Source organism: Rhinolophus sinicus, chromosome 4 (assembly GCF_057876585.1).
Source record: "Rhinolophus sinicus isolate RSI-liver-muscle chromosome 4, RSI-T2T, whole genome shotgun sequence".
Classification (NCBI taxonomy): domain Eukaryota; kingdom Metazoa; phylum Chordata; class Mammalia; order Chiroptera; family Rhinolophidae; genus Rhinolophus; species Rhinolophus sinicus.
The window spans coordinates 22,387,336-22,403,914 of NC_142504.1; the positions used below are offsets into that span (position 1 = coordinate 22,387,336).

Genomic DNA, 16,579 nt, shown 5'->3' on the forward strand with positions numbered 1-16,579 from the left:
ATCTGGGGTCAGGACATGAAAGACAAGAAAAATCTCTACAAAGCAATCTGGGTCTTTACCTAAACTGGTCTTTACCCAAGACGGTGGCTGTCAAAGGCTAACGGAGTAGCAGAAGAGAAAAGTCCCTTGATGGTATACTGCAAGATTCCCTCCAAGGCTAAGATAGAACAGCAGGATAGGAGGAGAACATACAGGACATGACTGAAAGCCAAGGACATAACTAGAGATCAAAGAATATTCCCCAGCAAAGAAAAAGATAACTGCTAGGTTGTAAGGCACAGAAATCTCCCAAGGCTCACAAAGCTGGTGGCTGGGCTATAAGGCACAGAGATCTCTATGCAGACCTCCTTCCTGTAGAAGAAAAGTCTTGATAGATAGTGCCTTAAAAAATAGTTGAAACTAATGCTAAATTGAATCTAACTAAGCCTGTAACAAATCCTGACCCAAACTCAACTACAGTTTGGATTGACTTAGGCACAAATAGTAACAGCCTGACAGAAGAAGGGATGTACTATTTTCTGGAGGTAACTATTTTTTATTGGTCTCAAAATGTTTTACACACAATCTGACACACATGAAACATTATAAAAGACTTGGATGATCAAGAAAAATATAGTCAAAAGAAGAAATAGTCAATAGAAGCAGAACCAGAGATGATCCAGATGTCAGAATTATCAGACAGGTCCTGAAAACTCAACTTGATGAATGCGTTAAAGGATTTAGTGGAAAATATGCAGGAACACATGGGAATTTCAGCAGAAAGATCAAAACGATTGGAAAAATAAAAATAAAATACAATCAGATTTTTTTAAATGTGATTTCTACAGACTGGACACACAGAAAAAAAAAAAGTGAATTGTAGGATAGGTGAATAGAAATTGCTCAAACTAAAAGACAGAGATAAAAAGAGTGAAAAAATGGATTAGAGCGCTGGATATCTGTGGGACAAAATCAAGCAGTGTGTGTGATTGGAGTTCCAGAAGGAGAAGAGAAAGAAAATGGGACAGAAGAAATATGTAAAGGATAATAGTAAGGAATATTCCAAAGTGAGTAAGAAATACCAACTCACAGATCCAACAATAGTTACCTCTGTCATTCTCTACTGGTCCAAGGAACAAAAACCTTCCCAGATTCAAGGTAAGGGGAACACAGACTCCACTTCTTGATGGGAGGGTTACAAGGCCACATTGCAGAAGAGCACATAGGATGTCAGATACTGTATCTTTGAAAAATAAAATCTGCCACAGGTAATGTCCTTTTTTTTTTTTCATATTATGTCTCCGTATTGCCCTTTTGCTGATAAAGTGCCTGTTTTAATATAAGAAAAACAATAGAACATTTAACTGTAGTTCTCAAAGAGTTACATGGAGATAAAGCTAAGAGACTGTGCATTTTGGTAAGTGCAAAAGGAAGTTTTATGTTTATACAATAAATTAGTCTTTGTCCATAAAATCAATAGAATGGATAATTTAAATTTATTTTTTGAAAATTGGGTCTTCTAAGCAAACTGGTTTTTAATAGTTTTTAAATAGGAATAACAGAGACAAACTAAATCTAATCAGTTTTACGTGTAATTTCTTAGTCCCTGAATAATCTTTATTATGAGATGAATTTCTAACAATTTAGGAGATTGCTATAGTCATTTCTCCTTCATTTAACTTTTTTTTTTTTTTTTTTTTTTTGAGCCAAGGCAAACAGAATTCTTGTGCATTAGTCAGGTCCTCTGAGAAGCTGACACCAAGACTGGATTAAATGTGCAAGCGATTTATTGGGAGAATCATCTGTGAGGAAAAACAGGAAAGGAGCTATAGGAGACTGGGAGAGCTAAAGTACAATTCAGGTCTGACCTGAAGGAGAGTGGGAAGGAAGAAAGGAGAGAGGGAGGAAGAGAGGGAGGAAGGGAGGAACGTCTTAGACTGCAGTAGAGTTTTAAGAAAATTTGGCAGGGCCAGCAGGGCATCTAAGCCGAAGTCAGATATCAGAGAAATCCGACACACCTCCCTGTAATGAGCCTGCCTTAGCATCCCTGCCCCACTCAGTCACTGGCTGGAAACATCAGTACAAACACAATGATGGGTGTCAGAGTATAACATTGGGACTGGCTTCAATTACATTCCCCACAATAGTAGATCTGAGACGTGCATTTTCTTGAAAAATAATTCTAACTAAATTTTTCCTTTGTGTCCTAAAAATATTACCCTAGTTACATTTCAAACTGTCTTTCAATTTTTCAACCGTCACCATTTTAAGAGGGAAAGAAATTCTCTAACTTCATCTGGGTAATCCATTTCAGGTTTTAACAATCTTTACTTAAAAATTCTTCATGGCTTCGACTTAGCTTGATATTATCTCAAATTTCTTTAATTTCTTTTTTTTATCATTCAAGGTTAAGGTCAACATTTATTTTTTTTAATAATTCAACACCAAGACTTGATTGCGTTTCATAAATGCTAAGCAAAATCACTCCTAAGCCATTGCACAGCATGTTAACTGCCCTACCAAAAGATTTTCTAGACTTCTCAGAAATATAAATGTGACATTAGATAAACATAAAGTTGTTCATGCACAATTTATAGTCACATAAAATATCCATGATACAAAAAATTTTAAATTGCTTCAACAACTGTACACCTTGCCATAGCTAAACCCTAGTATATTTCCTTAGCCGATAAAATCTTATTATTAAATAAATTAAATACCCGTTTAGAAAATGTCTGTCAGTGGTTTAAAATAAAACTGATCCAGTTCAATTATTTCTAATGACAAATAGATTTTTTTATTACAAGTTTTTTTCGTCCATTATTCCTCTAATATTATTCTGTGTCCTGGGCAAATAAAGGGAAGAACTGTAGAAACTTTCCTTTGCAATGATTTGCAATCTTTTGGATTCAATGAATCACGAGAAGGGAGTTTCTTAGCCAAGAATAAGACAAAGGAGCTGATCAATAGCCACCTCTCTCCTTCCAAGTCTGTCTCTTGCTCTATATTTTCTGTTATCCTTTTTGATGTTTTGCCAAACTTTAGCAATTAAATGCAACACATTCTTCCCTCCTACAATGATATTCAGCCTCTTTTTTGCTGTGCAGGATGTTTCACTATTCATGCCAAGGACTTCAAATCATAATTCAATTTCAGAACGTTTTTCTTTTAATCACAAATTAAACTTGAAGTTTCTTCTTGCTGTTACCAGCTTTTCCCCCCCTCGATCTGATGCCAATGGGACGAAAACATGTGCGTATATATGGCTGTATAATCATATGACATGGCATTAAAATCTCAGTTCTGACTTTCTGTGAGTGATTATTTTAGGTGGCATATTCCGCTATTCCAGCATTATGTACAATTCCAGGGCCTAATGGGCAAGTCCAGCTTGATGACCAGACGAACCCAACCTGACCATTGATCAGCTGACTGAGGGGGGTAATCAGCTTTAATAACAGGATAATCCGATTACTCTTTGCCTCTTTTTTTCCTCCACATTCTTCCTTCTATTTTTTCTTTATTCACTATATTAACAGCTCATGAACAGGAATATAATTTAGAGTGAATTGATGATATTTTTAATATTACATCACACCTAAAAATACTTTCTGGAAATCTACCCTGTTTTGATTCTGAGGCATGAGTCAGTTTCCATTTTGAGCATTGTAGATCAATGTGTTGTATTTATTTAGTCTAATAGCTACTTCAGTAAATACATTATTTTTTGTATCTGCAAGCTAATGATACTGCTTTAATTAATACAAATATATCAGAATAAACAGGAAAAGGTGCAATTAGAGTGGTCAATTGAGTTTATTAGAATAAGTTGTCGTTATGTTTGAGAAAATGGAAGGAAACCTGACATTTATAAGGATGACTAAGTGTTCTTAAATTTTATATAAACATCTTTCTGCCTCTCCCTTATAAACAGTTTCTGAGTTCTAAAAGTGAGATTGATACAGTCTAATTCCGCTCTTTATGCACTGGATAGCATCCAACCTGAAAACAACTCAGATATTCATCAATACTAGAAATGGATAACGAAATCCTGGTACATTTCACATAATGGAAACCTATCCGAAACCAAAAATGAACCAAATACAGCTACCTCAACAATATGAATGTGTCTTACTAACAGGGAGTTGAATAACAGAAACCAGAAATATAAGCATGTACATTGTATGATGCCATTTATATAAAACTCAAAAACCTAAATTTTAATGACATAATTTAGATATGAATGCTAAAGAGTAAACTATTAATAAAAACTAGGGATTGATAACTGTAAAGGTCAAGATAGTCATGAATTTGAGGAAATAGAGATTGAAAAAAGGTGAGTGGGGACTCCTGGGGTGTTGATCAAGTTGTGATTAAAGTATAAAAGAGTTGAAGGGGGGAGATAAATACTTATAGCCCGAAGTACCCATAATTTAAGATTTTTATATTATATAAACAATGTTATTATATATATATAAAAATAGTAAAACTATCAGTGTATTTTTCAAACTTTTTTCTTGTGCAAATTTTTCTTTATAACAGTAACTGTTTATTAGGGAATGTGACCGATTAGATGACTTCTGTCATTGCTTTGTATATTGGCTGTTATTGCCATAAAATGCCAATTGTCTTCATGATGTTTTTGGCAAATTCTACCAGGTACAATTTAGGGCAAAAAGACATCTTTTTTGGAAATAAAAGTGTGTCAGAACTAAGTCATATCCTATTTACACAAGATCCAATATCTGTACCACATTGTTTAGCACTTTCCTGAAATAAGTTACATGGTAAATTTTTTGAGACTTTATACATTGGTGAGAAAATACTTTTATTCTTCTCTCTCATTTTATTGAGGGTTTCCCAGTGTATTGAATAAGTTGGAAGTGTTTTTCCCTTGGAAGTTTGAAGGTCTATTAAATTTTATCTTGTAGTGCTGTTAAAAAGTCCAAAGCCATTCTGATTCCTGACACTTTATGACAATTTGTATTTTTTATTCTTCTTTTTGAAAGTTTGTCGAATTTTCTCTTTGACCTGTGTTCTGAAATTTTGGAGAAACTCTTTAAGAAAAATAATACCAAAGTGCAAAAATAAAATTAGGTGCAAAAATAAATATTTGTCTAAAATAGATAAAGAAAACACAACAAATTATAAATTTTTAAGATCAATAAGTACTACAAAACCTCATAAAGTCCTTAAAAAATCACATAGTTTTTAGTAATTAACTGCCTTACATAATGTTATAATGCATTTTCCTACTTTTTTGGATGCTTACTCTTGAATTTCTTCTTTATATGACAACAACATTATAATTTTTTCCACAGAGAGACTAGAAAGATATTTCATCTTTCCTCTAGCATAGTTAATTGAAATTATCTTTTATTATCAATAATTTAGATTAACTTTTTTCTGCTTTAACACTTGTAGTCACAATTCCTTGTTGGTAATGAAATATAAACTTCGGGAAACACCTAACCCCCATTAATTATTTCTCTATAACATATTACTTCTAAATTTAGTAGCTTAAAACAATATTCATTTTATTATATCTCACAATTTTGTAGGTCATTAATTTGAGCATGCTAACTGGCCAGTTTTTCTGCTCCATATGGTATTGACAAGATCATTTGGTAATATTCAGGTGGTGGCCAGGCTGGTCTGGGATTCACCTGGGACTCTCTCTTTCCATGTAGTCTCAAGGCCACGCCACATGGTCTCTGTGTGAATTTACCACAAAATTGCTCAGTGCTCCAATAGACAAAGTGAAAGTTGCCAGTCCTCTTAAAGGTAGTCCTCCAGACTGGCACAGAATCACTTCGACTGATGTGTCCATAGGGTTGGTTCCTGCTGAGAGCTGTGCAGGAGAATCTGTTCCATGGCCACTGTCTCGCTTCTGGCGGTTTGCTGGCCCGCACTGGTATTCTTTGGCTTCTGCAGCGTCACCCTGATCTCTGCCTTCATCCTCACATAGTATTTCCCCTCCGTTTATGTCTCTGGGTAAAAGTTTCTCCTTTTAATAAGGACACCAGTCATATTCGATTAGGAGCTCATCCTACTCCAGAATGACTTCATCTTAACTAATGATATCTGCAATGATCCTATTTCCAAATAAGGTCACATTCTAAGGTATTGGGGTTTAAGACACCAACATGAATTTGGAGGGGACACAATTCAATTCATAATGCCTTTAATATCGACAAAACTAAGGAAAGGATAGAAACATTACTGAGCTCCCAAATATTCATAGGCTATATTATTTTTTCATATAAAATATTATTTGATATATTATGGAGTCTGTTTTCTCCCTTGATATTGTCTCTTCTGTAAGAAGTATTGGCAATATTGAAATAAATTTCCAAGCTTGGTGAACAAAAAGGAACATTCATTTACAAAAAGAAACAGAATTTTAAGTGTCATCTGAGAACACTTGGACAAACGAAATTAGCAATTTGCTCAGTTTCCTGATATGGGACTTACAGTGTTTAAAAGTGCTTTCTAAATTATCTATTAAAAAGCATTTAATTTTGCATAAAGCAGCTTTCACTACAGAGCCTTAATTAAAAGTCACTATTCAATTATTTATGTACCACTCAGGGTATTCAAATAACTTAGAAAGAATAGCAAGTAACATTCTACAGATTTGGGCCCACAGGCACACAATGACTCAGGGTAAGTTCAAACACTATTTTGGCTTTACTTCTTTGGTTTTTGTATCCATTCATCTTTTGAGAAAGCTGCCAGTTAATCTGGTCTCTGATGAGATCAAAAGCCATGAAGATGCTGGAAATATTCTGTATATCCATTTAAAAGGCGAGAGAAATTGAAGCTCTAAAAGTTTTCCCAACTTGCAAGAGAAGCATTAGGTTGACAATTTAAAAATGTAAGAGCGAATTAATAATCACAAGGAAAGAAAGAGGACTCACTTATCTAATACAAGAGGACATCTGTAGCTCCTTGGTGACCAGGCAGGCTCTGAGGGTGTTGGAGTCCTCAATCTGGTGGCCTCAGCCCTGTGTGGTTGACTCGTCCTCAGCCCTGCGTGGTTGCCTCAGGGACTTCTGAAGTAAGAAGAGTTCAAGGGCCTGCCCATGGTCCCCCAAACCAATGAGCAAAATGAGTGACCTGGGTACTCACAGCTCCTCTCTGATACCTTGAGGATGTCCATGACGTGTTCTCCCACCGGGACAAGTGGACAGCTACAGAGGTGGCACTGCCCATTGTGCACAAGCTGCCCAGGGAGGAGCTAGAGTTTTGGTATATCTAGGTGGAAGCGAGTCAAGCAGGTAGGTAATTCCAGTTGTAGCCCTTTGGGGTCATGAAGCCCAGAGGCACAGTGGGGGCTCTGGCCAATTTCAGCTTCAGTCAACCTGAATCTCTCTTTCCACATAAGCAGTATCCCAAAAGTCTTAGTTCTGTTTTAAGTTTTAATATCTTCAGTAGAATAGATGTTACAAACTTACAAAATGAGCAACGTTGGGAAGACTAGTTAATTTCTTACACTTATTTAGTTTTGAAATATTTGAAAAATCAATGTTTATTTTGTTTGTTTGTTTGTTTTAGTCCCTTGGAAGATGGCAGACACTAAATAAAACAAAAGATTAAATTGAAAATGCATTATTTGGCCAACAAGCACATGAAAAGAGGCTCATTAGGAAGATGCAAATCAAAACCAAAATGGTATGCAACCTCACACCCATTAGGATGGCTACTATAAGAAAAGGAAGAGAGAGAAGGAGAGAGAGAGAGAGAGAGAGAGAGAGAGAGAGAGAGAGAGAGAGAGAGAGAGAGAGAGAGAGAGAAGAAGAAGGAAAGAAGGAAAAAGGGAGGGAAGTAGGGAGGGAGGGAAAGAAGGAAGAGAAAATAACAAGTGTGGGTAAGAATGTGGAGAAATTAATAGACCCACCAAAAAGCTATTAGAAACACTAAATGAATACAGTAAAGTTGCTGGCTACAAAATCAACATTAAAAAATCCATTGCATTCCTATGTACTAACAATGAAATTTCAGAAAAAGAAATAAACAAAAATCAAGAAAACAATTCCTTTTGCAATTGCAACAAAAAGAATAAACTGCCTAGGAATAAACTTAACAAAGGATGTGAAGGACGTATCCACTGAAAACTATAAGATATTTTTAAAATAAATTGAAGAAGACACAAAGAAATGGAAAGACATTCCATCTGCATGGATTGGAAGAATCAACATAGTTAAACTGACCATATTACCCAAAGCAATATACAGATGTAATGCAATCCCCACCAAAATCCCAATGGCATTTTTTAAGGAAATAGAACCCCAAAAAATCATCAGATTTGTATGGAACCACAAAAGACCCCAAATAGCCAAAGCAACACTAAGAAAAAAGAACAATGCTGGAGGTATCACACTCCCTGACTTCAGCTTGTACTATAAAGAAACACTAATCAAAACAGCATGGTATTGGCAGAAAGACAGACATCCAGACCAATGGAATAGAATTGAAAACCCAGAAAGAAACCCACATAAATATGGACAGATAAATTGATAAACAAAATATGGTTTATGCATGGAATGGAAGATTAGTCAGCCTTAAAAAGGAAGGAAATTCTGACACATGCTACAACATGGATGAACCCAGAGGACATTATGCTAAGTCACAAAAAGACAAATACTGTATGATTCCACTAATATGAGGTATCTAGAGTGGTCAAAATAATAGAATTAGAAAGTAGAATGGTGGTTGCCAGGGGCTGGTATAAGGAGTTAAAAAGGGTAGTTAGTGTTTAATGGGTATAGAGTTTCAGTTTTGCAAGATGAAAAACTTCTGGCAATTAGTTGCACAACAATGCAAATATACTTGATACTATTTAACTGCATGTTAACAAATGGATAAAATGGTAAATTTTATGTTATGGGTTTTTACCACAATAAAAAATTTACTATTCAAACTGTCTCAAAATTGAATAAAAGTGGAGTAAATAGAAACAATTACATTTTCTTTTTTTTTTTTTTGAATCATTTATACTTCTGAGATTATTAGAACTTAAAACCTCACCAAGACTTTTGAGATATCCTATGTTTTGTGTGTTCCCTCCATTTATGGCTGATGGTATACATTATGTGGTGTAGGTTAGCTGAAATGTTACTGCTCTAAAATCCATGTTGTAAATGAAAGCTTCAATATTATTTAGAAATACTTGATATTTTAAATGTTTGTATGGATTTGAAGTCCATTTGCATTCTCACAGAAATTTCAATATTACATTTGTCAATGGAAGAAGTGAAATGCCATTAAGATTTGAAAATATAATTTCAAATGTATATTTTAGAATAGTTATAAACATAGTTTAAAGTTTTTCACTTTTATTTATGAAAAAATTCAAATATATAAAGAACTAACAGAGATGCTGGGACAACTGGATACCCACATTTAAGATTTAATTGCACACTGCTGAAAGCGTTAACAGCAGGATCAGAAGGCTCATAAAAACTGGGCTCCTGAGGAATAAAGAATTTTTTGTTGCATTTAAAAAATAACTGTTTTTAAAATCAACAGAATATTTACTTGCAAAATCAAGTTGTACAAATAAGAAGGCTAGAAGACTCTTCTAATTTAAATAACGAAACTTTTTTTTTTTTTTTTGCTGAGTTATTTCCAACAGGATCAATGAAATCACAGTAATTATCATGAGGCTGGTGAGAAAAGTCAACCTCCTAAGACAAACATTGTTTACCACTTTAAGTGAAGAACATTCTCTGCAACAAATATTTTCACAAACACTGCTTTCCATAAACAAAATAGTGTTAAGGTCAACAGTGCTTAGAGCACATCTAATAAAACAAATAGTAAATATAAATATAATAAACATATTAAAAATTGAAATATTGGGGGAAATTCCCTTCTTTTAGTAAGCAGACTAAGATATTCACATTAGGATAATAAGGAACAGACTTAATATAGATTAAATTTACTTTTTATGGTAAATGAAGGATAAATATTCTTTGTTCTTTATCTCTTTCTTCCTTATCTTTCTAAACATATACATAGTATGACTAACTTAGACCTTTGAATTTATTGAGTCAGCACTCTTTAATTTTTCCTTCCAGATTTCATTTTCAGAATCTTTGCCTAGTTACGTTTTTTCCTCAAACTTAAATCAAGGGTGAATTAAAGTATCCTGGACTAATAATTTCCTTTTTCTTTTTAATAATTTATTGTGAGTGAGCTTTATAACCAACTTTATATTCTCATTAGCATTTTGACAATCAAATCATGTCCCCCCCCAAAAAAAAGATACCCATGTCCTAATCTCCCAAACCTGTGAATATGCTAGTTGACATGGCAAAGGGATTTTGCAGATGTGATTAAATTGAGGGTTTTGAAATGGGGAGATTAGCCTGGGTTATCCGGGTGTAATGTGATCACAACAGTTCTGTAAGAGGGACAGTAGGCAGGCACAGAAGCAGAGGCTGTGCTGTGGTGCTGGCTTTGAAGATGGAGGAAGGGCCACAAGCCAAAGAATGCAGGCAGTCTCTAGAAACTGAGAAGGCAAGGCCCTGGATTCTTCCCTAAAGCCTGCATAAGGAACACAGCTCTGCTGACCCACTTCAGACTTCTGAATCCCCCAAACGGTAAGATAGCACATTTGTGTGGTCTTAAGCCACTACATTTGTGATTTGTTACAATGCCAACGGGAACTAATACAAAGGTCTGTCAGCAGCTTTCCCTCATCTCCTTTGTGGGATCTGCACATCCAGTACTGCCTGTGGTATTGCTTTTACGTGTCTTTGTGAAGCTGGCACGGCTCAAGCCAGTGCCTCCAGTTACAGGGCTAGAAGGTGGTTGGAACCCTAGGTGTTGCCTAAGCTGCCTTATAGTAAATAGCTAGGTTTCTCCTACGTGTGTCTACATAAGATACACATTAAAAGGCTATTTACTCTAAAAACATACTAACAGATTAATTTAAAATAAGATAGACAATCTAGAGGAAGATTCAAGGAAACGCCAATACCTAAGCCCAATTAGTGATGCAAATCAGTAAGTTTTGATTGTTCATCATTGCTTAATCTGCGTTTCCTGTAAATTTGAGTGGAATACATTCATCTTGAATTATTATTTCTTTGAGATAAGTCTAGAATTATCAGACCAAACTGTTATGAAAAATGTTTCCCAGCTGCAATACTTTTGTTCTCCTTAATTAAATATCGATCTCCGAAATTTTCTCTGAATTACCCACCCCTATTTGGTTCAGAGCCTAGATCGTCTATGACTTGCATTTGCTTCCATATAGAATTAAGGATATTATTTTTCTCCCTTCATTCTCCTGGGCTGGATTCTGTGATTGCTTTTTTATCTTATCCCTCGTTTACCTTCCAAGAAAAGAACCTCAGAGATGGTGTGTGTGTGTGTGTGTGTCCATGCCCTCCAGCATTTTCAGATAAAATCCCACTGAAAGATGGCCTGGAAGAGATCAAATGTTTAAAAAGGCACTCCGGGTATTTAGTTATCTCCGGGTATTGCAATTCTGGGGGTTAGTACCACCTCTAAACAATCAAGTTTCAAACATTAAATCTTTAGCACTATGTGTTTGACTTTTAAGATTTATTTTTCAGTGTTTACAAACTGAAGGGAAGAAAAAAACAATTCATCCAAAACAGACACTAATATGTGTAGCCTGGGGTATAGTGGTGAGCATAGCTGCCTTCCGATAGATACTAATAGGCCATGTATTGCTTAGTTGGCTGTTGTGTTGGACAATTCAAGTTTATTCCCTGAGTTAATAAAACAGAAATGTACAGTGAGTTACCAAAACTACTTTTTCTTTGAAACAGTGTCCTGTGGTGTTCTAAGACCAACTCCCAACCTAGATAAACAAAAAGTAACTGGGTCACTGGAGCAGGCACTTCATTAAATCAGCCCCAATTCTTCCTTTCCTATTCCCTGTGATTCTCTATGCCCTGAATTCCCTTTCCTCTTCATTTTTCCATTGTTAGACTATGTCAAGGAAGGAACAATGGCCCTCAGGACAAAAATGATAGGGGACTCTGATAATGACAATGGCACAGACATTTTATAGGGGAATTGGGCCGTTGGGCTATCTGAGGTCAGTTACCTTCATACCACTATTTGGCAAGTTCTTGTCAGCTGGTTGTTACTTTTTTTTTTTTTTTTTTTTTTAAGATGCAGTGTATTCTTTCGTAAGTTCTATGTAATTTTCCTAGAATTTCCCATTTCTAACATATTTTCCAGTCTAATCTTCAGAGGCATCTACTGTATTCATTTCGTTACTTGTAAATTTTTTTCACTGTTAGAATCATTTTTTCAGCATGATTTTTGGAACATTTTCTCCACATCTGAAGCAACAGACAAATCATAACAACCTTTGGGGAGTTCATTTGTTTGCTTGTAACTTTGTTGGTCATTGTATATGGAAAATAACTTTTTTTTTTATATACACATGGGTTAAACAATGAAAACAGACCTTTGGACTCCATCTAGCTAAAACAACTTTAGGAATTAACATTTGACTTAAATGATGATTTGTAACCACAGGGTGGTAGAGAAATGTACCAGTGGTTTTTATGAATTTTATTGAGCATTTAAAAAATTGTGATTTGTGGAATTAGCAAATCTTTAAATCTTTCTATTATATTATACCTTTAAAAAAAAAATTAGGACTCTTGAGAGCATACCGGCAGTGTTTAAAGAGATCAGAAGGCAGTTCTAGAGCATCTCCATATTTCAGGTCCTATGTATGGAAGTATGGAATCACAAATCATAGACACTTAGAAAGAGATGTGCTCTTAGAGGTCATCATGTCTAACCACCTGATTTTGCAAGACAAGAAACTCAAGTCAAGAGAAGAATGAAAAGTAGAGAGACGATGGTCTACTTTGTTTAAATTAAAACATTTTTTGGAGATTGTGCTCTTTTTTCCCCCCCATCCCATAAGAAGCCATAACTTTATTAATAATAGACACAGTACAAATTTCAAACCAAGCTGCAGTTACTCTTTGGAAACACCAAGAAAAAGGTCTTTGTTTTTAGATGGTTACATGAACTCCATAAGCATTTACAATATCATTCCTGTTATTCCTAGGGGCTCAGACAGCCTTTGCTCTAGACACAGTTGCTTGTGACATGACCAGTTCTATGTCCTTAAGTTCCACATCTGGTTTGTCAACGTCTTCTTCGCTCTCCTCTTGTACAGTTGGAGTCTGTGTTTTCTTGAATGCCTGAGATAGCTTCACCTTGACCTTTGAATTTCTTAACCAGTTGCTAGCTGTGCTTACTGAGGTAAATCTTTGATCTTCACTTTCCTCAAAACTATGTATGTAGGTATCTGAAGCTGGGCTCTTGTAGACATCTTGTTTAGTGATGACAAAGTGGGATTACCGAATAGGGACCCTAGTAACCCCTGAAACCTATCGAAGACCCAGTTTGGACATAGCCTTCTGAGCCTTCTTTTCACTCTGACTGTTTTTGCTACACTGACTGGCTCTTCATCGATTTCAGTGGCTGCTGCCAGCTGTACTTGTGTGGTTGCCAGTGTGGAATCTTGTTCCTGGAGCTCTGGTACTGATTCATCACTGTCAGATTCTGTTCCAGACCCTGTCTTAGCCTGGGGCTGTGGCAACTCCTGTTCTGTAGCAGGAAAGGTTTCTGTGGCTTCACCGGGCATTTTGTGCGGGGAACGCAGAACTAAGATGGTGGCAGAAAGACAGTGAGCAAGAGACCCGAGCCTGTTGCAGAAGGAAGCCTGGCGAGGATGAGACCGTGGTCTCTGGAACCCCAATCTGATGCACTTGTCCCCAAAACTGTTACTTCAGACGTTGACTGTAAACAAATGTAGTTCTCCAAAAACTATTAGAAGAATGAAAAGGCTATAATCATTTTTAAAGATGTCCTTGACAGTTTGGGGAGTATTATTTCGCTCTGAAGAGAAACTGAATTGATAGCATTTGCAGCCCTTCAAAATGAGATTAAGTAATACAATTTTTTTATCCCATGTAGCTTCCATGCAAATAGTTTATACACCATGTATATATAGGTGTGTGTGTGTGTGTCTGTCTGTCTGTCTATATATCCTACTGGTTCTCTTTCTCTGGTAGAACTCTGACAGATACAAATTTTGGTACCCTTATATCTTGATACGATACTACAGTTGAAAAAACAACAACACTGAATCATTGAATAAGTTATGGAATGTAATGAAACCCATAATCTATTTCTAAAGTGGTTTATCATCATTATTTTTAAATGCTTGAACAAGCTGCCAGTCGAGGTTGATACTAAAACTACCAGGAAATATGCCAATATTTGTAATTTTGTGTTTTTCCTATCAACTAGAACATAACAAGGTATATAATAGGTTTTAAAGGTGCTTTTAAGGAAACAAAACAATCAGAGGCCTAATAACTGCCCGCCTCCCCTTGTGTGACAGTGATGCTCATTTACTGTGTAATATTAACTTTGTGATATAAGTTGTGACCTAAAGGAATTCTCTCTTCCTCATGATAGCATGAATTCCCAGTCCCTGATTGATTTTTTTTTTTTTTTTATAGTAGTGAGCATAGCTGCCTTCTTGATTGTTTATTAGAGATTTTTGTCCTATGGAACCTACAATGATGTTTATAAAATATCAGGTTTTTCTTGCTGTTGCCAAGGTAACTAATACCCGATAGAGACAGTAATAAAAGGTGAAGGAGAATTTCTGGAACCAGAGCTTTCTCTTTGGAGCTGTGAGCCATCAATTTGAACATGAGTTAAATGACTTTCATATATATCTCTGACCAGGATCTTGGCATGGTATAGAATTGTCAACTATTGTTTGAATATAGTAGAGTCAGATGTCAAGTACATAGTATATACAGTCTCCCCTTTGTTATCTCCTAGATCTCTTTTGACGTTTAAAGTAAATTAAACCCTACTTTAAGCCATTACCAATAAGGTGAAAACTTGTTCCTAAAGTTAGCTTTCCAGATGTGGAAGCTACAGATTTTCTTTTTTTTCAGGGTGTTTAATGAGACAAATGTAGCAGAGTTGAAAAAAAAAAGCTTACATGTAAGAAATGCATACAAGGTTGGTGTGGGGATTGTGTGGCTATAGCTACAAGCTGGAATGATAGGATGGTCAATATTCCTAAAATAATTCACTGTTCAAGGTCCTGCTTCTGGAAATGGCTGAGTAGTTTCTGTAAGACCTAACTCCCCATAGATACCAATAAACTCTAAACAAAATAGGAAAAACAATTACTTGAAGATACTGAAGAGTAACAAAAAATCAGGCAAATACTGGCGGGAGGGCAAAGAATGAAAGAAATTGACCCTTAGAAGAAGCGTATTGGGTGAGTGAGTTGCCCCAGCCCCCACCACCTTTTTAAAATGCATATAGTATATATAAAGTTTTTAGCTTGGGGCAGTTCTAGAACAATGATTTGATTTCCCCACCACCACCCCCAATCTCTCATAAAAAAAAAAAAAAAATGGAGGATGAAATATAGTGGAATAAGACCTTAAAAGCACTGAAAGATAAAACTGCAAACCCACAACACTATATCCAGTGAAAATATTCATTAATAATGAAAGCAAAATAAAGACATTTTCAAATAATAGTAAACTAAGATAATTTGGTAGCAGATCAGATCGACACCAGTAGAAATTCTAAAACTAGGGATTTTTGTCTTTTTTTTTTTTTTGGTTGTTTCATAATTAAGATAAATGATGCCAGGTAAAACTCAGATCTTCAGCAAAGAGAAGCACCAGAAAAAAATAATATAATAAATGTAAATGTAAAAGTGTAAATAAATGGATAGATATAAAACATGTTTTCTTTAATTAAAAAAAAATACAAAGAACTGTTTAAAACAAAAAGTATTAATATCGTATTCAGGAATGTATAATGTTTATAGATGGTAATACATATGAGAGCTATTAAATAAAGGATGGGAGAGAGGTAAATAGACCTATACAGTCACAAGATACTTGTATTTTGTGCAAAGTATTACAATATTAATTCTAACTAGATTGGAAATTTAAGATTGTCTGTTGTAATCTGTCCATTGTAATCTGCAGAGAAACCACTAAATAGATAACATAAAGAGTATAGGTAAAACAGATTGGTGGTTGCCAGAGGTGGCGGGGGGTGGGGGGTGAGGGATGGGCAAAATGGGTGAAGGGAGTTAAAAGGTACAAACTTCCTGGTATAAAATAAGTAAGTCCTGGAGATATAATCATGACTATACAAGTAGTTAATAATACTTGACTGTATATTTGAAAGTTGCAAAGAGAGTAGATCTTCAAAGTTCACATCACAAGAAAAAAATAAATTCTGGAGCTATGTATGGTTATGGATGTTAACTAGACTTATTGTTGTGATCATTTTGCAATATATACAAATATTGAATCATTAAGCTGTACACCTGAAACTAATATATTGTATGTCAATTAAACCTTAATAAAAAATAAAGAACGGAGGGTATAGTTAGAAGGCAATCAATAAAATAAAATAGAATTCTAAAAAACATCCAATTAAATAAGAAAGCAGGAGAGACAGAGAAATAAACAGAGAGACAAGTAAGAGAACAATTGTAAAATTGTAGACTTAAATCCAACTATATCGACAA

At 35.2% G+C, this 16,579-nt stretch overlaps 1 pseudogene; it reads right to left on the minus strand.

Annotated features, from left to right (window-relative positions):
* Positions 1 to 9,591: 9,591 nt before the first annotated feature.
* LOC141573091 (nascent polypeptide-associated complex subunit alpha pseudogene) lies at positions 9,592 to 15,386 on the minus strand (annotated as a pseudogene).
* Positions 15,387 to 16,579: the final 1,193 nt, after the last annotated feature.